Source organism: Cygnus olor, chromosome 6, assembly GCF_009769625.2.
Source record: "Cygnus olor isolate bCygOlo1 chromosome 6, bCygOlo1.pri.v2, whole genome shotgun sequence".
NCBI classification, from domain to species: Eukaryota; Metazoa; Chordata; class Aves; order Anseriformes; family Anatidae; genus Cygnus; species Cygnus olor.
This window is the reverse complement of record NC_049174.1, coordinates 27,053,173-27,076,139: the sequence shown is the minus strand read 5'-3', so window position 1 is coordinate 27,076,139 and position 22,967 is coordinate 27,053,173. Positions and strand designations below refer to the sequence as shown.

Genomic DNA, 22,967 nt, shown 5'->3' with positions numbered 1-22,967 from the left:
GGCCGCTCAGCTGTGAGGAGAAAGGGGAGGGAGGGGAGGGAGAGCGGCCGGAGGGGGCTCCGCCGCCTTCCTCCCTCCTCCTCCTCCTCCTCCTCCTCCTCCCCCACCCCTTTTCCCCTCGGCCCAGCCGCCGCAGTACGATGCGGGCCCCGCTGCTGCCGAGGCCGCGGCCGGGCCGGGCGCTGCGGGGGGACTGAGGGGCGGTGTCGAGGGATGGGGGCGGGCGGGGCGAGGCGAGGCGGGGCGGGGCCGGCCCTGAGCGCGGCCCCGGGCGCGCCCCCGGCAGCTGCGCGCACGGGCACGGGCGCGCGCGCGGGGGGTCGCGGGGCGGCAGCGGCGAGCGCAGCCCCCGCGCCTCTCCCCTCCGCGCTCCCGCGGCCGCCCCCCCCCCGTCTCCCCCGCTCCATCGGCAAGGACGTGGCGGTTATATGAAGGTAAGGGGCCGGGGGGGGGGGGCGAGGGACGCGTCCCTGCGCCGTGACCCCCTCGGAGGGGGGTTTGGGGGCGGCCGCCGCGCCCCCCACCCCCGGCGAAGGGGGCGAAACCCGTCCGTGGGGAGGGGGGGACTCGGGGGGGGGGGGTGTAGGGGCGCCGCGGGCTCGGCCGGGCGGCCGCAGCCGGTTTGCGGCACGTCGGAGGGGGAAAGTTGCCGGCCGTGCGCTTTCTAGGCACAGGCGCACGTTGCCCTGGATATGGCCGGGGAAACCGGGCCGGAGCGCGGGCGGCGCGTCCCTCCGGGGGGCTGGCGGTGCCTGCCCTCCAGCAGCAGGCTTGGGTAACCGCGTGTCGCTTCCATGCGACCGCGTACCTGGAGATGTGCCTCGCCTCGGCTGGTGCAGTGCGAGCTGGGGGAGGGAGAGCGTCCTTGCCCTCCCCAAAAAGCCTCCCGGAGCTCGTTGCTAAAACCGGCTAGCTGCCGGCGTGGGTGAAGTGCTCCCGCCGCCCGCCTGTGCCGAGTGCGGGCCGATCAGATGGAAAGCACATGCGGGTGAACTTTGTGCTGCTGCTTAAACCTCACGAATTTCACCGTTTTATTTTACTTTATTTTATTTTAACCGTGACACGGAAAATATTTATGTCACTGGTGTATTACAGAAGTGCTAATGGATTTCAGCTGAACCGCCGTTGTTAGCCTGTAGCATGCACATGCATTTTCCCAGCTGCGGGTATCGCTCGCCCTGAGCTAAACTCTCCTGATGGTAAGGGGGTCTTGTGCCTGCCCGTCTGGTACCGGCATCGCTGGGAGCCCCCCGTGTGTTCGCACACATGCAGACATTTATGAGCTCGTTACGTTATAAATATGTGCTGCAGGAGCACATGAGGGAGATTAGAACTGGTAAAAACGTCGTCTTAATAGACGCCTATATAGAGGGAAAGCTTTTCAGTTCGTTGCCTAAATATAAAATATTCAGTATCGTAATCTTATGGATGCCATTTTCTTGACAATGGATTTCTTGCTTCACTGACCTAAAAAGTTATTTTTACATATTGGCATATAACTCAGGTTTGCACCATGTTGATAAAATATTATTCTGAGTGATAAGCTTACAAATACGTACGTGTGTTTCTACACATTTCCCAGGCACGTTTTTGCTTTATAAGCTCAGAAATGTAACTGTGGGTCTGATTTTTTTGAAGATAACTTTGTTGTCATTACAGTTTCTATGTATTTTTAGATTTTTGTTCCTTTTTTAAAACTAAAGCAAACATTGAAATATGAATATGTTTCCATCAGAAGCAGAAATGTTGTAATATTTTACCTTTTAGTGCGTTTTTCTTTGTGTCTGCTGTTAAGTCTGTTTGGAATCAGGTTCACCTCCTTAGGGTTTAGTTTGGTGTTGTTTTTTTTCTTGTTCAGTAAAATTTTCTGTGAAATGTCTTATTTGCTGCCATACTTTATAATTCTGTTGTCCTGCTGAAGCCCTGTTGAGGTGGTACATAGCAGTATTGATTGAACACCCTTGCTAAAAATACTGTCGGGGTTGGGTGTGCTTACAGCGTCGTCGCAGGAAAGTTAAGTCTGCCTTGTTTTTCTGTGAGCAGAACGGGTGGTTGATTATTAGCAGCTACGTTTGTCAAAGCCCCGAATAAAAGCAAAATCCTGTGATCGTAGAAGTAATGCTAGTTGCTCTGTTGAGTGGCCGAACTCCCTATTAACGGACAGAGTTCATTAAGTGCTATTTACATGTCAGTGCCATTAGCATATTTTGAATATATGGTAAGCCAATACCCAGGGCACATCATTCTGGCTCTGTTCCTGCAGTGCCCCCTGTTTGGGCAGAAGGATCCACCTACCCCCAGCTCGCAGCAGGAACTGAAGCTTAACCGCTGGTTCTGGAGGCACGAGGCCGATGTTTATCGTGAGCATTTGCTGCGTGTGAATGTTTTGTGTGTTTTGTTGTTAACCTCCGTGTTTGTGTGGCACGTCGTACAGGCTTCAGTGCTTGCAAAGAGCTACGTGGTTGGCACCCCGAATAACAGCCAAATGTGAGTGTGGCAGGGTGATTTTGTGAAAATGAAATATTTTCTTTGAACTGTTTTATCTGATCAGGAAGATCCTGATCAGTATTTGGGGGCTGTGTCCCTCTGGGGCCTTGTTATCCTTGGCAGGTTGTTTTATGAAAGTTTTGCTGAATGTATGTGGAAATTTTGTGCATCGTTTTACGCTTACGTGTAAAAAGTGGACTGTCTGTTGTACAAATGTGTTCTGGAAAACTGAGTGGAGCCTGCAACTTTGAATATAGTGGAAGGGAAGATACCAGGATGGCGTGCTTGGTCCTGAAAGCTAACCTGTGCGTAGGAAAGAAAGCCAGAATGGCTTGCTGGTGGCATTTCAGGCGGTTGGATGAGGTAAAGGGATTGCGGTAAGGGTCTTTTGACAATTATGACAGACTAAAAATTCCGTTCTAACTCTTTAGTTTATCCAAGCAATCAAAACAAATAGTCACATGCCACGTTTCGTTTGGCATCGGAAGTCACCATTAGATTATTTTTCTGAAACTGCTAAACAGTGAGTTTCTGTGGCCTGTTTTCCTAGGTCTTCACGCTGCCATTAGCTAGATCCTCTGGTACATCGGGAGTCTGCCTCATCCCTCTGCTCCCCTGCCCCCCGGCCAGTCTGGGTTTAAATTTGGTACAAGATCACATGAATCCCATGCCTTCACATCCTGTTTTTGTGTCACCTCGCTTCCATTCTCACCAATTACAAAAATGGTGAAACAAGAGAATCTTTCAGCAGATGGTTGTCTGTGCATTTTTTTTTTTAATACCTCGCTTTCACTCTGGTGCTGTCACTTTTCATAAAATGGCCAGACAAAATTCTCGTGAGTTTCATTGTGATCCAGCCTAAACAACTGTAAAAATGGTTTGTGTGCACACATAATGTGGGCCTGTTTGTAGTGGGAAGAAGGAACTGTGAAGGTAGAAGAAAAAGGGGAGGGGAGGATGGTTTGGGCAGAAGACAGACCCAGGAGAGGAGAGCGGCGCGGTAACGTAACAGCAGCTCTTGCTGTCTGGGCCAGCTGTTCATATATGCTCATTTGGGAACAGAAGCTGTTTTTCCTCGAGGACTTGTAATCCATTGAAATAGCACAAAATAGTTCTGTGTAGGCTTCTGAAAGCCTTTTTAAGTTCTAAGATTTTAAGATTTTCTGGAAGTAATCTCTGCTATGTTTCGTCACAGAATTAGGTAGCAGAATCTCCTTTCCTAGTTTGGAGAATTTCACAATTATTAGGAAACTCTTGCTATTTATCACTTATACCATAATTCCTTCAGGCATACGGTAGTTACTGTGCTCACAGAAGCCTCACTGACCTGTCGCCATACAAGACTGAGATGCCCAGATGCAGTTTACAGGAACGTGGCTGTTTTGCAGTGGTCTGCAGTACTCAGCTCAAGTCTGTGCCGATTGTATGTGCTGTGGCCCAGCGTGTCTTACAGAGCATTACAGCTTGTAGGCAAATAGTTACTGAGGTAAATCAGACAGGCATAACTAAATGGATTTTTGTTGGAAATGTGTGAGTTGAACCAGCTTCTGTCTTTCTCAGCTTTTGCACCTTGGGAGAAGAACTAGGTGATGCAATTAGACCTCTGTTTGCACGCTCCTTTGTCTCGCACTGCAATTACTTCTTGGACAAGTTAAAGGCGACTGTTGAATGATAAATGCAAGTCTCCGTGAGTGGTTTATGAGATACTGCCATCGCTGCAGTTCCACGAGGAAGGGAGAAATCGCTAATATCCATTTATAAATAAACTGTCTTTTAATTATGAGTACTTATGCTCTTTAATGAAGAATGCTTTAGGAAATATTTTCACCAGTTGGAGATCGAAATGCAGTTGGTGGTTAAGAGTTCTCAGGCCATCCACGAGAGATAAGGGATAAATAAAATTGATAACACCCCTAGAGCATGTGTGTTCTCACATTTCCTTTCAGGCTTCCCTTAACTTCCCTGGGGTTAACTGCCCGAGAGAACGGTTGAATTATTCTGCGATTGAATTATTCTGCGTGACCAAAAGCCCAGACCTTCACATGAAAACCAAATGTGTTGCTACCAGGGATTCATGTTTTCATATATTTTTTTTTGATTTAGAATTGTGTTTGTTTATTTATTTATTTATTTTTACTTTTGATACCAAATACTTAGTGATTTTTTTTTAATTTAATGCTGAAAACTTTCTTCTAACGTGCTGTTTTTGGGATGTTGCTCCAGTCCGGAGGCCTTACTTGCATGTAATTTTGTTATTTTGTGTGATAGTTTTCATAAACTATTTTAAAATTCATTTAAAAGTAAGCTCTTAGCATTACTTTTGTGGTGTTTATTAGGAGTAACAATGTCAATTGATTTGGGTTTATGTCCATTAACTGTGTATGGGTTAAACATACGTTCCTTACTTATTTGGCTCTAAAAGAATATTAACTTTTAAGAAAGCTGAATGTCACTTAAGCGTTTTCTGAGTGCTTTGGCCATTTTATTGCGCTGGTGTACCACCATCTCCGGGCCCTACAAGAAAAACAGTAACTAATCCGCGGAACAATGTTCTGTTTCTCTTGCGAAGGACAGGCATGGAAAAAGGCCTCTGTCAGTACAGCCCTGAAACTAACTCTGAGTAATGAAAGTTACATTACAAATATTTTCTCAGATCAGAAAAATATTCTCAGATAAGTCTTGTCTTTTTTTTTTCAGTTTGTGGTTGTGATGCTGTTATTATTTTTAAAATGGCATCAGTCATTAAAACCAGAAATTGAAACTGTATCTGCAGCAGATAGCTCTCGGTGTAAACCAAAGCAGCAGCTGGTAGAAGATAAGGGCCTGCTGGGGCTCCTTTGTCTGGGAGAGATGTGCTAACTTACTTGGTCTTAGAAGAAGGTTAACAAGCAAGATTCCTCTGTTTTCTTTTTGCAGCAGCAGGTGGTATTTGCAAAACAGTCAAGCAAAGTCAGTAGTCAGGATTTGATGCACTGGAAAGCTGCTATTTATTTTTTTTTTTTTATAGGAATAGATTCAAGCGTGTCATACCAGAAGCTTGTGCTCCCTCTTGTCTGTGCCAGCAGAGAGCCAGCGCTGAACTAACTCGAGTGAAACGTAATAGAGGTTTGGTTACGGCCTCTGTCTCCTCAGGTTGGGAACCTTTTCAGGAAGGGCACATAGAGATGCAGCAGTCAGTGGCAGTGCAGTAGTCACTAATAATGTTCTCTGGACTCCCGGGTTAGCACGTTTTTGCCTAGATGTGCTAATAGTTAGTTTCCTGGTGGTGTTTGGTCAGTATATTACAAGTCTGAGAAACATGTTTGTTGTAACGTGAAAAGTTACTTCTAGAAAAAAACAAAACCGTTAAAAGTTGCTCCAGTCAGGTGAGATAAACCAAAATGGGATGCCCTTCTCTAGGGTCAGGAAAAGATGCTTCCCAGATCTCTTTTGCTTTAAGAAACAGAATGATGTCATTTTGGAGGAAAAATCCCATAGTAAAAACTGATTTTTTCACTAACCTCGTAGTGAATTCTTACTTTTTTTTTTTTGGGGGGGGGGGGGGTACCACACCTGCAGTTTTTTCTTGACAGCTTGGCTTTGAAGAGAGTTGAAGTGAACATCTGTCACTTTGTGCTTGTCGGTGGTGATGCTTGCAACGAGCTCTTAGTGCTATCTGAAACAGGACCATGACATTTTTCATCTTCCAAAGCAGGAGTGGGGGCAGATGCCCCGCGCTGCTGGTGGCCCACAGCCTTGCCTTCGAGGTCATTTTCTCCCATGCAGGTTGTGCGCTGGCCACTTTTTGTGTCGTGTCCGTTTACTGAGTTTGGGTGGTGCCCCTATTTAAAGAAGATGTCCTTCAGGAAAAGGGAGGTGTATTATTTAGTTTGACTTCTCAAAAATTAAATTTTAACAACTTGGCATATGAATTTTGAATCACTGTGGCCTGTAACTTCCAAGCTGTGAGCTTCTATTAAAGCTTTCCTTGGAAGAGGTTTTCAGCTTTTTGGGGGAGGCAGGTTGCTGTTGTGATCGATGCCGCAGTCTGTTTTACTACTTGTGTGCAAATGAGAGTGTAGGTTAGTCTCGGGAATCCTAATCTGCAAATAATTCCCCACTTAGTATGATTTAGGTTTGTGGGTTGACTCTGTAGGAAGATATTGCAGGCATCCCGTTAGCTCGTCTGGATGCGCGTGCTTTAGGTGGAGTGCATCTCTTCAAATCTAAAGTTTTGAAGGACCTTCTGGGTGCAGTGTTTGTTAAGAAGAGGTGCCTGGAAGCTGAAACTGTGGCTACATCCTTAAAGCTGATGGGATGTATCACCTTGTCTAAGCCTGGATGAAAGAACAGGGGAGGGGAAACTGGGAAGAAGGACAGCTTTCCTGCAGTGCTTATGGAAGTTATAAGGCTTAGGAAAACATAATTAAAAAGGAAAAGGGAATATATTTTTTGTTTAATATCAACAAATCTCATTACCTCATGGGAGGCTCCTGCCGAAGTGACTGTGGTTTACACAACCACAGGAGGTGGAAACTGAAACCTAGAAGTGGCATTACAGTGGAACAGATCAATCTGCTATAAGATTGGCTCCTACTTCCAAATTTTTTTGAGCATTTCATTGGTTCTCTTGTTTCTGTGATCTTGGATTAGACTTCAGTGATTTGGGTGTTCTGGTATATGGCAAATACAATTACTTCTGGTTGTGCTGCTAGAGTTTCTTCTCAGGTTCGCAATATGCAACTGGGTAAGGAGGGATAGAGCATTAATGGTGGTAAGGTAAAAATAACCTTTCACTAATTAATCTTTTACTTCTATTTTTCATTATATGAATTGAAATATACCATACTAGCTATACAAACCATCCACTTTGGAAGTAGCTTGAACTTTTTAAACTTCCTATCTTCATATCAGGAAATAATTTAATTTTGGTGATGATGTCAGGAAAACTTACCTGGGTTTTGCAGTGCTTTTCTGTGTCCTGACCTGCTTACAATGTTTCTGGCATTTTCCCTTGACAGATCTACTCTTTCCTTAGAGACGTAAGGCACTGGCGATACTGTCATCTGTTCCCTCAGCACCTACTATGGATTTGAGTCCTTTGTTCGGCAGCTCTTAGATCAGCTGGGGGAGCGCATTTGGTGACTGTGCAAGAGGCAGGAGGCTGCAGATGCTCGCTGTGGTCTTTTTTAAAACAGTTTCTGGCTTCTCGCAGTCGCTGTGCTTGCAGGGGCTGGATTCTCTTCTAATTTCTCAACAGCTACGTAAATTTTACTGGATTGAATAATAGATGCATTAAATACATTAATTAAAATATCTCTGCTTTTCAAAACCATGCCACATTAAAGGCTAAAATAGATACAATGAGAAAATGAGGCCTGGGTAACCACTGCGGTATATACAGTTACACTTAGAACAGGATTCCTCTGGAGAAGACTAAAAAAATAGACTGAAAATTAACATCTGACAAAAAACCCTCTAAGAGGAAATTCCTACAGGAGAACTTCATTCTTGAGATTAATTAAATGAAAGATTAGAAATTCTCTAGATGGCTGTAAGCTATTTAATAAAACTGAAGCAAGCAATTAAAATACTCAATTTTAGTTACCAGCAGAGACATTGCTCCTTTTTATGATCCTGGTGTTGTGTCGCTGTCCCCCCATTGCATATGTTCTGCCTTTTACAGGAAAGCTATATGTGCAGCTCATTAATGCTAGACATTTTCTGCAGAAGGATTTTCATTAAGAAGAAACACAAAACATGATGTAGAAAAAAGGTGATGTAGATAATAACTTCTTTGGCTTTGAGAACACACATGCGATCTTGAGAAAACAGAAATAAAAGTGCTTTGTAGGAATTATACTAATGAAATGTATGTGAGAGACTAGCTTGAAAGAGAAACTTGATTAACATCTGAAACTTCAGCTAACATTTAGCCACCTTTTGGTAGCACTTCCACTGCCAGTAAAACTGCTCCTGCCTTCTCAAACCTCTGGTTTCTTCTCTTTCTAAATTATAACGATTTAAGCGTTTTTCAATCCACCTCTTTGCAATATTTTTTCCTGTGTCTTCCAGACAAACTGATTAATTCTAACTGTTCTGGAAAATGGTTGTAGTTGTCCTAGTATCTGTCAAAGTCGTTTTCCACTTAAGCCTTTCATACTCGCTCAGAATACATTTTGCATTCTGCTGCACCTGGTGTGCCCTGACAACTGCGTGTGCTCCAGCAGTTGTCTGTAACAAACTGCAGGTCGGGGCCGTGCTCTATCACCACAGATCCATCCCTCGTCTGAGGGCACTGTGCGACAGCAAATCGCATCGTCACGGGAGGGAGAAAATGCCTAACTGCAAGTTGCTGCTGGATTCCTGAAAATTGAAGTAGTTGCCATAGTTCAGCAGAGTTACGGTGCCACAAGGAGAATGGGAAAGATAGAAAAACTGCGTCTCTTGTATGCCAAGTAGTGCTATTATACTAGGTTGCTCCAAATCAAGTTCCTGGCTGTTTAAGTTTAAAGCAAAGTGTTCTGTGGTGAGATTTCTTCAGAAGTGTTTATTACTTTCTGCCTGTAGTTCATGAGCAAACAGATGTGGTCTTCAGTGAAAATAAAGATAGATTAGTACAGAAGTTTCTGAAGATGACCTTCTTAGTGCTATTGTATTTTTCAGTTGTAAACAGAAAACCACATTCTAAAAATCTGCTTTCCAAACTTAAATGACTATAATTAGTGCTCAGAAGAAGCAACAGTCAACCTTTTTCTTTTGGCAATGCATAAATATATTCATTTTCATAACATTTAACATAAAACACATCATCTATCGTTAGACTTTAACGCAGAATGATAAAAAGGAAGAGATGCCTTTCCTAACGGCTGTTTATTGCATTAATAATAATTGTGTGTCTAAGCTAAAATGAAAAAAGTGTTGACTAATTATTCCTGAAGCAAATTAGCTTTATTTTTGTTGTAGCTTCCAAAGTATGGCAATGGGTTTGAAGCCCACTTTGCTGTGTACAATTAATAGAAAACAAATCATGCTTTGAAGGCCTAAGGTTTCTGAAGATGGGGTTTCTTTTCAAATAACGGACCCGTCTCCTTCCAGTTGCTGGCATACCCAGCTGCCCTGAAGATGCTTCAAGGTGTCTTAAGAATGACACAGAAGTGATGAATGCTTACGAAAGAAGGCATTAGGGACCCCAGGCCCAAGCCTTTGGTCAATTTCAAGTACTTGCAGATAATATCATTGTTATGAACGCACATATTATAAAACATTAACTAATGTGTCCTAAAATCAGCAGGGGATTATATTTAGGAGGTGTGTTGATTCGGTGTCTATGATCTAATTAATGTATATTGCATACTTCAGATACATCTGTACACGTGCTAAATAAAATACCTTCATGTTGGTGGACAACAGGCTGGAGTGATAACACTTGAAAATTCTTTAATAACAAATACATGTTTTACTGTAGAACATATTTCAAGAGTATGCCAAGAGTTTTTGAAATAATACTTGAGAAGCAAATCCTGACGTTCATGCTTCCTCTTCAGGAGTGACAGAAATGTATTTCGTGTATTGTTTTTGTGTTAGACTTAATCATTCCTGTCAAAGTGTCTTACGTGCACTTCAAAAAAAAAGTTGAAATGTTCTGTTGACTTTTTGAAACTTTCTTTGGCAATGTTAGGCTCTCCATTTATTTTGTCCCTTGTTTAACAGTTTTTTGTGTGTGTTTTCAAAAGCACTTCCATTCACCATTCAAGGAATTCAATAGAATTCTAATAGGAACTGAACATAAATAACTACAGAAATCAATGCTTCAATTCAGCCAAGAGTTTTTTGTGACTTCAAAAGCCACAAGAGCATTTATTATTAGAAACATACAATTGACTTTTCTTGTATTATCATTTTGCATAGTGATTTGGTTTTTACCACCACAACAAGATGTTTGACAGTTTCATTTGAAAATGATGTATTTACATCCTGCGTTCCACAACAGTTCAATTTTTATCAATTCTGTGAAGCCACATTCATGGCACTTTGCATGTTCAGCGCTGGGCAAAGGTTCGGTGCAATACTCACTCGGAAATTTCTCCTCAAAGGTCAACCAAATGCTAAGCCCAGTCTCCCATTCCTGTATCGTAATGAAAATATAAAAGAAATCTTTGATGTGTAGAGTTGTTGGATTCATTTTCATAGTTACAAAATTCAAAGCATCTCCTGTCCCCTGGAAATGTTTCTGAGACGTCCTTCTGGCCGCAGAGGTGAGCTGCTATAGCCCAGGGCTGCCCCGCACGTCCTTGCAGCCTGCAGTGGTCTCACTGCCCCCCGGCCACGTCTCCGCTAGGAATCCTTCTGGTCCCCAAGTTCTTGGGCGGGCTGGAGCGAGGGAGCTGGTCTCCAAGGAAGTAGCTTCAGCACTCTACGAGCTTTGGAAAGTCGGTGCTTTTTTCTGTAGAAAGAACCAGAGCTTGATAACAGGGTGGTCTGACCTGAAATCCAGCACCCTGACTGCCTTAGAAATGGGCTGCTGGAGGCTTGGGGCAGCTCTTGTGTGCACTTTTGAGTAGCTTTTAGTGTAGTCTTGCCACCTAGGGTGGAAAGTATACCCAGGAGGAAACAGCTTTGTCAGGAGAGCTTTTGAACACTTGTCCATTTTTCTGCGTTAATGTTTTGCTTTTCACAGTTCAATCTGTTTTCCAAACTATCTGCAAGTTACCAGCAGGGGCTTCTCGGTGACAATAGCCTTCCCCCAGCCTCCTAATTCCTGCTCAACAGGCAGTCTGCTGCTGGTCCGAGGAACTGCCTCCTGGAATTTCGTTTTGGGAGAGCCCTGGTGCTGAGACTTCCCGCATGGGCCCCCGGTTCCCTCCAGGTGCAGACCGGCCGTGCCATCCTCCCGCACCTCGCTGCGTGAGCAGGTGCTGCAGCGCTGCACGCCTGTCTCGGCGCTCGGGAGCGGTTCTGTCGGGGGGGCGGAGAGGAGAGGAAGCAAAGCCTGTCTCTAGTCCTGTCTCCTAACAGTTGTTGGAGTGGAAAGAATACGCAGGTGAAACTTCTACTGCACCTTGAGAAAGATTTTGATTGTGATCAGGGGGAAGAGAGGCAAGAGTGGAGCATGATGAAGAGCAAGACTCCTAACACAGTGTGGTAACTGCACCTACGTTAATGTTCAGTGGCTCTGTTATCCCTTGGAGTTACGTGAATTTAAGATTGAAGAGTTGTCACGGTGTTACCTTAAATAATAAAGGAAGTGAAGTCAGACCTTCTTTTGGTTCTTCAAAGTTCTTCCCCATTCCCTTTGACCACTTCTGTCTAATTCAGGTTGTATTTGAGTCAGCTGCTTTCGGCTTGACACTTAGGTCACTTAGGCATCCGCAAAGTTAGTATGCTACTGTCTGCATTTCTGCTGACCGACAGGTACACTAAAACCTACCTTACTTGTGTCGCTGTAACACAAGGCTTCTTTTAATTTACCTGGCTGTTCAGCATTTACAGAAACAAGATACTAGAATGTTGCCGGCCTAATTCATTCGCTAATTCGTTAGCCTAATGTCTGAGATCTGCTAAGCAGGGTTTTCTTCCTGAAACATTCTCTGACCCTTCCTGGGTTCTCATAGATAGTTGATGTTTAACCGGTATCTAAGCTGGGGTAGAAAAATAAAAATGAGGTACTAAAAATATATAAAAAAAAAAAGAAACATAATATTTATGTATTCAGGGAAGCTTGGTTCTGTTAAGGGGCAAAGTAGGCTATTTAGATTTATCAGAAATCAAGTATTTCTTTTTTTTAATGTTTGTGTGGATCTTCTGCTTCTTTGTGAAACCCAATTTTATGACAGTAAGCAAGACACACAAACCATATAATTCATGCTGTTCTTGAAGCAATTCTGAGTGTTATCCATCCCCTCTTGCATTGCTTCTCTTCTGTAGCCAGTCCCAAATGTATGGGGGAAAGGCAAAAAACAGCTGGAATTTGTTTTGAATGCAGGAGAAACAGAAGAGAAAAAGAAACAGGTAAAACATGGGGAAGACTGGGAAAGAAACAGTATTCCCAGCCCTTGCAAGTAATTCCCAGAAAACCTGAAGCACAGAGTTATTAAAATTTTGTTATTTGTATGAAGCAACAAGGACTTTATTGCTTGATGCTAGACACTGCTCCATAGCTCCACTCTATCATGTAATCCATTTTATTGAACATCGTTTCAAACTGACTGGGGTTCCTTAACTAGCCTGTTTATAGAACAGGTGGTTAGAAATTTACTTCAGAGACAAAAATATAGTCCTATATTTAGACTAAATTCTTCCCTGACCACTTCATTTACTCTGTTTTGTACTTACCATTCCTTTTCCAGAAGTGCTTTCTTCTGCCTGCACAGTTTGTCTGAGTGCTGCTGTCCTCTGTATCGTTTATAAAAATTGGCGTTACGTTTTGAGCTTCTTAATAAACATTCCACCAGCTATATGTGGAGAGAAAAATAAAGCATGTTTCAAAATAATTACAGACTGTTGCAGCTTCACTCCCAATTTTACAATTTCAGATAAAGCAGTCTGTTTTTTTTTCTGTATCTCATCATTATTGGGCTTTTTTCGTTTTGGTACTGCTTGGTGCTGGAACACATCTGCATATTTTTTGAGGCTCTAACAGCTAACCCATTTGAGCTTTTGTAATACTGAGCAGCATCAGAGAGGACCTTCATCTATCACGCCTGACTAAGCATCCTTATGTGAGGAATTCCCTCTTACAACAGCATGACATAGCTGGCTTGTTTGCACCTTATGGCCTGCTGAAAATATTTTCTTTCCTTCCCACTTACCTTCTACAATCCTCTTCAGCAGAAATGGTGTCTAACCAGTTTGTGTGCTGGTCTGTATTTTTGTAGTCGGTTATGCCTGCTTGATAAAGTACAGATGTTGTCTGAACTTACTCTAAATTTCAGTGAATCACTGAATTAGGTGCCTATGAGGGGTTATTGAAAAGTGAAAGCTACTGGGATTAGTAGAGAAAACAAATTGGATCAGCAGCTGACCATATAGACGACTGCAAATGGCTATACTGTAAGAGCAACTAACAGGATGGAGGGAGATTATTAGTCATGCTCTTCAAAAATCAGTCTTGAAATTAATTCTGTCTCATTACATTCGTTAATAACCTTGGTGCAAGAATTATGTCTCTTCTTATTAAAAGCTGTAGATAGCAAAGTTCAGAAAATTGAGTATTTCAGACAACTGGATTATTCTGTAAGGAAAATAAGAAACTCATAGATCTGAGCACTAAAAAACTAATATGATTTAATAATACAAAATCAAGTCTTTAAGGCATCAGAGCTTTTCTTTGCTTTTAGGAAAAGCACTGGAAGCACTTTCAGTAACCGTTCTCAATATGAAGAATGAGCAAGGCTAACCTGGCACCAGGTGTCGCCGGCTCGATGTCAGGGCAGAGCGAGCCTGTTGCTTCTGCGCCCTGCCTGGGCTGCCCGGTGGTCTTGTTGCTGCCGTGGTGACAGAAGAGAACTGGGGACACGCATCCGAAGTTTCACCAGCAGCACCGAGTTGGGATAACTGCAAGTATGTTGGGGAACATTTCAACATAGAATTTGTACGTGTTGTTTTTTAAACTTGTCAAGATAAGTCAGGGTGGAATTCGTTAGCACTTGTAGAAGATAGAATTCGGGTATTTTTTAATGTACTCCGAAAAGTATCTTCTAAAAAAATACACTATTTCTTCTTCAAAAGTTTAGAGAGGTTCTCTTGAATGGTTGTTTTCCAGACTTTCTTTAGTTTTGTGTGAGGACACACCTGGAAACAAATATCATTCTTCGAGAGTTCTGAAATACTAGTTTTTAAGAGGAATTGTATAAATGGGATTCCAATTCATTAGACACGTTTACAAGTTAAATATGAATATTAGAAACTTCCATTAACAGTAATGCATGCACTAGAAGTAGGTCGACTGGTTTACTGAGATTATGCCAACGAACTGAAATAATGGCCTCTTACTTCAGGAGATTTGTGCTGAAATCGGCTGAGGTCATAAGAGAAATTCTGGTTCTGTCCCCGTTTCTCGCAGAAAGAATGCTGCTAGTCAGCGCCGCAGCGGGCCAGACAAAAGGCTGATCAGTGGGAACATCTGGATCTCGCTGTCAAATGGCCCAGTGTAGTAACACAGCTAATTGCAGCTTGCTCTTAACCTTTATGTCCTAATTCACATTTGCAGTGCTTGCAATAGCATTATCAGACTGTTAGGCTTTTTTTTTTTAATGTTTGTTTAAAAAAGAGGAAAAATCTTACTTGCTTTTGAGCAATTGATGTGATTTTAGTGATTGTGAGACGAGTAATGTCCTTTAAAGACTTATCACATCTACTCTGTGGACTGGTCTGGCTGTTCTTAAACACTTTTTTCAGTGCTGACAGTGCGCCAAGGTGGGCTGGCCATGTGTTTTAAACCCTAAGAAAGTGTGGAATGCTTTTTATGGTTTGTATGTGTTATGTATGTTGTGTACACCAACAGGATCTCTCACGGATACCGCACGTTTTAGTTCAATGCTGAACTGCCTTTTCTTTACAATTTCTGTTTCTGCTTGTTTTTCATCTTATCTGAGCTTACTTGGGTCAAAAAAAAAAAAAAGCTAAGAATAAACAGTACAGGATTTGTCTACATAGAAAATAGTTGTAAAACAAAATTTTGCTAACAAGCAAAATCATTATTTCAAACTTATTTTACTCATGGGCTTTCTCATTCAGTATTGAGTGTCCAATTGACCTTTGGTTGAATCCTTTCCTGTAGTATAATAAAGGCAGCCTTACTGTTCAATAAATGGGTGGTGGTTTGGGTTATGTTAGGGAGAGAGATACAGAAGAAAAGAGAGAAAGAGATGTGCTGTTTTTTCAGTGAACTGGACTGAAACCTGAGTATCTGAAGCTTGAGCTTTTGGGGAAGGTTACTTTTATTTTTAATTCCCCCAGGAAAAAGGTTTTGTGGAATGTCTCCTGAATCTTAAACATCTTAATGATCAAAATATATTTCGATCATTAGATTAGAATGGGCATGAAGTTAATAGTTCATGCGATTGTTCAAAATTTTTTTGTGATGAGCTCCTAAGCACTTACAGCAGCTCTGGAAAGTAAGCCCCAAAATATTACTTGAATCTATGAATTCAGAGATTTCATAGATTTAGGATGAAGCTAAAAAGTACTTGAGTCTTAATAGTTCTCCTTTCCCTATCCCCAGTTACACACTGGCTGTGACGTACACCCGTTTTTCTGCTGTAGCATTTATTGTTCCGGTACCTATACCGATGCCTCGTGTAGATGTTTTCCAAAATGTTTTAACAGCCACAGGGAATTAAGTCTATGTCCCCTCCACTCTTGCCTTGAGCGTAGCAGTAGTACATCCCTCCCTTGAGCACAGTAAACCCTCTGCAGCACGTTTCTCTGTGGTTATTTGGATTTCTAAACGTAACTTATAAAGGAATTGGTCTAAACTTTATTAACATGTAGCCTTTCCAGAGGAGCATATAGATTCACGGACATTGTAGGTTCTGATGGATTAACAGATCTCTTTTCTCAACAAAAATACCAACATATGAAGGCTTTCACTTACAAAAGGTCTGGTCCTTACTGTTGTGAAGGTTAAAAGCATGCTTATAGCTGATGCAGCTCCCCAAACCTGCGCCGAGCCTGCCATGGTTACTAGAAGCAGGTTTTCATGCACTTGAGTTGCCTTTCCCCTTCCGATTGCAGTGCCCCCATCCCGGCACTCGCAGTGATCTCGCGGTGGCCGGGTGTGGTGGGGTGGGCGGTCAGCGCTGGTGTCGGGCGGCACCTTGCTGAGTAGCGTGGTGCAAGAGAAGGGGCTGCCTGGAGGGGTCGAGATCTAGGATGTTACATCCAAGTAATCGTAAGCAGCAGCTGCTCCTTACGTAACAGACGTTTGGAGGGGAAGGAGCAGATCCTGCTTCCTTCTGCTGTTTCCTCTTTTCTCTTTACTTGCAACTGGGCTTCGGTGCAGGTCTTTAGAGTCCATCCCTGTTCGCCCACGTGGGATTTTCAGGTAGGGGAAGATGTTTTTCTAGCTTCTTGATGGGGCAGCTTGGTCTTGCCTACCTCAGCCCGCTACTGCTTGAGTTGAAAGTTTTGTTGCAATAATATTCCATGCACTGACATGAAACTTCACGGCGGAACATCTTTCATCTTTCCTGTATCGTCATACAGCAGAATGCCATGTTTTGTCTTTTCTTGGCAAAAGTACTGTTGATTATTTTCAATATGCATTGATCTGTTAGGACTTGGGCATCTGGAGGATAAGAAAAGTACTTGTGAACTAACACTGTAGACTTCAGCAATACTCTCACAAATAGTAAAGCTGAACATGCTGTAAGAAAGCGAAGAGAAGGTTTCTGCTAGAGGCTAACTGCAGGCACGCGTATAGGCACCAGTTACAGCGGGAAGGTCTGTCTTCGTGGGAAGGTCTGCCAAAGTCATTGATGAAGATAAAATCCAATCTTTCCCAGGGTGTCTTGTGTGATTGTGTGCCAAAGATGATATGCTAAAGGGATCATTATGCCAAGTTCTGTGGGATTTAAGGAGTGCTTGTTAACTAAAGGAAATTTTTTTTGAGTTGCATAAATTAACCTTTCTTCTAACAATTTATCTTTTGTTTATATATTACTGTTCCTTGTTCATTTGTACTGTCATCATCGTTTTTTTCTTTTTCCTCTCATGTACTAGTCCATTTTCACACCACGGAGAAAAAATTTCTGCATCAGAGCGACTGGCACAACATGCCCTGCAGATAAAGAAGTCCGGTGTCGTGTTGGATCAGGTTAAAGGTTCAGAGCTCAGTGATGCTGACAGTGGTTAACAGCACGGAAAGTATGAGAAGCAGGCCCTGGATAATGTGAGCCTTCCCAGATGTAGCTACATAATAACCACTTATAAATCAGTTTCGTGGTTTAGTTTGGTTTCGACATTGTAGCTACTGATGCCCATAACTTTTATTTTGTATAGTACGTAATTGTTTCTCAACATTCGTGGTAAACCCTGATGCGTAAGGCCTGTCTTCGAGACAGTGGCATGCTGGACTGAAAAAGGAGGCAGCCAGTATGTTAAATACTACGTTGTATAAACTCCAGTATTCATTATCACAGCAAAAGTAAGAACAAGCATAAATTTGAAATTGTGTGAGGATTCTGATGTTAGTACATATGGCATGTAACTATTCTAAAAGCCCCTATTCTAGTGGCAGTACCTGATAAGAACAGCGAGATGTATGACCAGTGTGGGCTGCTGCCACTGACTCACTGTGTAATGACAGGCAAATTACTCAGTTTTCAGCATCTCATTCTCCTCCTTTATAAATGAGAAATATTGTTTCCCAGTAAAACTCTTTGAGATCCTTGGATAAAAGATTTTCATTTTGTACGCCTACTGAGTATATAAATTTGAAGTGAGAAAGTGCAGCAAATACCAGGTTCTGTGCAAGTCTCTTACCAGTACAGACACAAAACAGTGGAGTCTTGTTTGTAATGGATTGTACTAAAGCACCTCATGCTTACGAAACCTTGGTGTAGAGCATAAGCAAAGAGGTGTTTAGGTCCAGCTTACTACTTGAGTCTGTGTTCTGCGCAAGCCTTTTTATTATCTGCATAGCTAAGAACAGCTTCAGTAAAACTCGTGATGTGTGCATTGATACCTACCGTCCAGTTTTCTTTGATATGCCAGGCGCTGTGCCACCTTCAGATGAAATAGTGCAGGGAATTAAATTAGAGAAGTTTTCTGACAGTCTCCATCATCTCTTTCACGTTGTCTGTGGCTGTGTTTTATCACTAAATTTAGACGATATTTTGGGAAACTTGACCTTTCCAGAATGATCTACATTAGCACTATAGTCTTAATCTTTCCCCAGGCACCTCCTGAAACAAAATACAAATTAATGATTCAGACACCACAAAGCAAATCACATGCCACTTGTTTCTTCCCAACTATTCTTCATTGTCATTGTTTGCTGTATTGTATGCATGTCCTTGTGTATTCTGTGGTGAAAGGGACCTAAATGATGCAGGAGATTTTAAGGGGGTTGGTAGCAGATGAGTAAAGAAATGAAGCAACCGTTTCAGGTATATACAGAAGAAGGTTTAGTTAAGCATAAAAAGAACACCGTTATTTCAGCACTGACAAGCGGGTGTTAATTTTGGCTTTGATGTATGGTTTGTTTTTTAATGAATTCAGACTTATTTTGTGATAGTCCATAAATAGCTGTGGAAGTGGTGGAGGATACATGAAATGTCTGGTCTCTGGTGCTGCAGGGAAGAATATGCTGTTGTCTCTCCCTGTAAATGATTGCCCCTCTGTTTCTGCATCTTTGTCTCCTCCAATTCCATTTATCATCATTCTTCAAGCCATTTAAATTTGCTGACATTCTTAGACTTTGCAAGAAGCATTTCTCTTACTTTATAATTAAAAATAAATAAATACAAATAATCCCATCGATTACTCTGGTTATCACCCTATTTTATCCAGCTGTGTTCTGTCCCAAATTCAGTAAATGCACAATCTAAAAGTTCTGTTGTAGGTTTTTCTCCTTTTACATTTTTCCCCGGCTTGTCACTGTTGTCCGTCCTTTTATTTTTCTTTTGAAACCACTTTTACCTAAATGACTGATCCCCACTTGGCTGTGTGCAATACCTTCTTCGCTCTGTTTTACTTTTCTGACTGTGGCTCTGCCCGAAGCAGCTACACCCTCCCTTCGTGGCCTCCTCCTGTCTTCCTGTTGCTGCCATAGCGCTTCTGCAGCCCCAGAGAGAACCATGTTGCAAATTGGTGTGAGCGAGGAATAATTTTGCCAAAATGTTGTTGTTACTTAATTCTCCACTCTGGTTTACCATATGGCTGTACAAATGGCTATGTCAGCAGCAGGGAGAGGATGATGCAAGGCTGGAAACAAGAGGCCAGACACAGGAGTAGGTCAGGAATGCTGCTTTAGCTAACATTGCTGGGCTATGGCAAAATAACGAGTTCATCAGAATAAAGCCTAACAGTCTCTGTCATGATCGCGTCTTCTTGAAATCTCAATCTCTGTTGCCTTTTTCCTTAATCTTTCTCCCTCTCCCTCATATTGTTTAGTGCATTTTCCACAGCTGCTTGTTCATCTCTTCTCATTAAAACTGATCAATAAGGACATCAGCGGAAGCCTGTATTTCTCAGCATGCACAGGAGGTGGAGCATCCTCAGGGCAGGGTTGAAAAAAACACGGTTAAACCATTTGGGTGCGCATCATAAGTCAAACCTGTACCATCATTTGGAAATACCTGTTAAATAATTAAGATAAGGTTTAGACTGATAAGCTGTTGGGAATGGATAGTTAAGTTGCAAAAGAGTATTTAAATCAGTAGTTTTCCAAAACAGCACAGTGTGATGCTCATTTAGTATGAAATTTTAAAGACCTAAACCATTTTGATTGGCAACAAAAGATATCCTATAACCTTATCTGCTTTCATAGTGCCTTTCCAGCAGGGACCAGATACCTTCACAACAAATAATTTTGTTTTTCATGTCCCTGAAATCACAAGATGGTCTTTGTAAACAAATGCACTAAAATTCCACCCCTTTCCTTGGTCTGGAAGTTGCTCTTATGTTAGTCTACAGTTATTAATAACTAAGTTATTAATAGCAGCATAAAAGTGTTTCTTTTTTGTGGGGTTGGGGTGTGCTCTACAAAAAATGATTCTGAAATGTTGAAATACATATTTGAATTTAAATTACTTACAAAGCCGGACATTTTCAAATCTGAGCCTAGGTCGAGGCCCACAAATAATATGAAATTACATCTAAGTCCAACTCTGCATGGACAGTGTCAGGTAAATGTTTTGGCTGGATCTAAGACCATATGTAGTAGTGCATCTGCGTGTGTTTAAGTGTCAAAATGTTTCAGCTAAAATAAAAATATATTTTTGTTGTTCTTCAAAAATTCATAAATTGCATTCCTTCTGTTCCTTTATTTACTTTCAACCTGGAAAAACAAACCAGGAAAGTCAGTGTTCTTGAACAGTGTGATATGCTCCAGTAATACAGAATTTCTGCGGCTTGGCTTTGGTACTCAGCTGTGTACACTCTTTCAGGAAGAGATGATATTAATTACCCTCTGGTCAATCATATGAGCTATAGTTTATCATGGTGTCCTTGCCTTCTTTCTGGCTACCATAATCCTGTTTATTGACCTTCAGAATTTCCTTTTGTTCTAGGACAGAAGCATCAATCTGCTTCTTTCAAAGATCAAACGCTGAAGTAAAACAAAAATCTAAGCTAACACAGAGACAAACATGCTCACTCAGACCATAGGCAATCATTCAGTATTAGTTTTCTCAGTAAATAGGTCATTTTCCAAACTTTAATACCAGCATTTGATGCACTGCCTTGATGAAAATGAATTACTGAGTACTGATCTCTTTAAGTATATCCCGAAAACAGAAACGGAAAACACTCTTCTGTGGCAGGTAAAATATAAATAAATATGACTTTTTTGTGGCTTTATGTCCTATCGTCTCTACACCTTCTCCCAAAAGATTTCTCTACACCTTCTTTACACCTTCTGCTGTGCTGCTGGTACCTCCCGATGTGGATCCTACTGTGAGTTCTTTTCCATGAGCCCCTGAACACTGTTGTCTTTCCCCTGCTGAAAAGAAGGCATGGTCTTCATTCAGGAGCTGCTCTCTGCTGGTTCCTGAGGTAATATTTTTCTTGAATGGAGATGGTCATTGTGTTTTCTTTACCTAAACTTACTGTCAAGTAGTTGTATGTTTCTTCCCTGCTGCCTTGTCTCGATTTTGTGTACTTTCCATAGATGTCATAATTTAATCTGCAGCTATTCTGAAAATTGGCATTTAAGTAAAGGCTCTCTGATCTCCCCTCAATCCGATCCCTAAACCTGATATAGGTATATTGGAGAGCATTTTTTTATTCTCTTAAATTTCCTGACCATATTCAATAGCAAACTGAGAGGAACTTCTTGGAGAAGCCAAAAAAAATTGAGAAACAAGCTGAGTACAAAAGTGAATTTCAGATAAATGTTCGAACAAGTATAATTTTAAGACCTTTCTCATCACTTGTGGTTCAGATTAAAAATTCAACATGCTGTGGAATTTCAAGATGAGATGTAAAAAACAGATTTGTGATATTATTGAAACTTGCAATGTAAGGACGGCATGGCTACTCCTACTCCATCTTCCCATTACCATGTTTCAGAGGAGAGTTACAGCAAGCTTACAAAATGGCTTATGTGGTGTAAAGTGGCAAAATCATTTTTGGCCGTTCATAGATGCAAGTTACTTTGCTGGAGTGACCACCATGTGCCAGAGATGCGCATGGAGCATAACCTACATATTTGTTAAAAAACAAAGCCTACCACAAAGAATGTGTAAACTGTGGGCTTGGATGTCTGTGCTCTTCAGTTACTTATTTTGGGTTTCTTGAGAGCTAGATGAGATTTTTCTGCACTTCCATGAGCTCTGTCAGCACTTGTTCAGTCTAGTTGGCACCTCTTCATTTCTCTCTGTTTTTTCAGCAGATTTTCTTAGGGAAAGGCAGATGATCTAACACTGTGAAGAAATTCTAATTTGTGCTTCTCTTTATATACTTTCATAGGACAGATGGACATGTCTGTTATTTAATAATGTTAATGTTACTTTCTTCTTAAAGAACCAGAATAGCTTCTAGCAGTCTGCCTGCCTGTCACTAGCAGACACGAGCTTCTTGCTGGTCTTGCACTAAATAACAGAGATTTTTGCGCTCTGGGTTCCAGCTTCCAGAGTTTGAGAACAGCGCGTTTTGGATGGATGTTGCCAATTCCTCATACTCCTGGCTGGTGAGAAATTCTTTCTCTGAGCTTCTGGTAAATAAATGTCCAGTGCTGGCCCTTGAAGAGTGGGAGCTACTTTTCAAAGGAATAAGGCGGTGGTGGTGTTAAACTCTTTACCATTACCGTTGTCTCTGACTGAGACACTTAACAACATGCTTGTTATTAAGAAATTGCCAGAGCTTCCTGACATCGACTGAATCTGGAAAGGACAAGCTTTTTCGTTTCTTTCCTCTCAGTTACCAAAATTGAAGAACACTCAAAGATTCCTCTCCTCCCTTCTGGGCCGCCCCACCGCTGCCGAAGGGGCAGCATGCTGCATGGCACTGTCTGACCGTGTTTCACTTGGGGTGGATAGTGCCCACGACAGCCCCTTTGCTGTGCTCAGAGGCTGAGAGATCCAGCTGGAACTGCATCTCTTCTGTTCTCTGGCTTTCCAGACTCCAGTTTATGGACCTGCAGAATATCCTTTCTGGCCCCAGACAAATTTGGGACTTCTCAAATGTTTACAGGGCTGTGAGAGGACCCACAGATCTGTGTGGTTTTGCTCTTTTTGTTGCTTCCTAGAGCCACAAAACCCCTTCTAGTAGTGGGATGCCTTCCCTGTTGTGGTACAGGGAATAAACTACGTGCTGTTGTCACGCATTTCCACAGG

The 22,967-nt window shown here is 42.1% G+C and overlaps 1 protein-coding gene and 1 long non-coding RNA gene across 12 annotated transcripts in view; one reads left to right on the top strand and one right to left on the bottom strand.

The window, feature by feature from the left end:
* Positions 1-246: 246 nt before the first annotated feature.
* PTPN4 (protein tyrosine phosphatase non-receptor type 4) overlaps positions 247-22,967 on the top strand; it is a 113,670-nt gene continuing 90,949 nt past the window's right edge. For 3 of the 10 annotated variants that reach the window (XM_040561078.1, XM_040561073.1, XM_040561074.1), the window contains exon 1: positions 13,850-14,028. The gene's annotated coding sequence lies outside the window, so the exon portion shown is untranslated. Of the gene's footprint in view, positions 435-13,849; positions 14,029-22,967 lie in introns of those variants that run through there. The other 7 variants (XM_040561079.1, XM_040561075.1, XM_040561081.1 and 4 more) reach the window with 7 other exon arrangements.
* Positions 9,525-15,029, bottom strand: LOC121072006. 2 transcript variants are annotated; one of them, XR_005820931.1, is made up of 3 exons: positions 13,866-15,029; positions 12,802-12,920; positions 9,525-10,912 (listed from the first exon to the last, which is right to left on the bottom strand). It is a non-coding gene; the product is annotated as an uncharacterized LOC121072006 (long non-coding RNA). The 2 variants fall into 2 exon arrangements; XR_005820932.1 differs by lacking the exon at positions 9,525-10,912 and adding an exon at positions 12,270-12,429.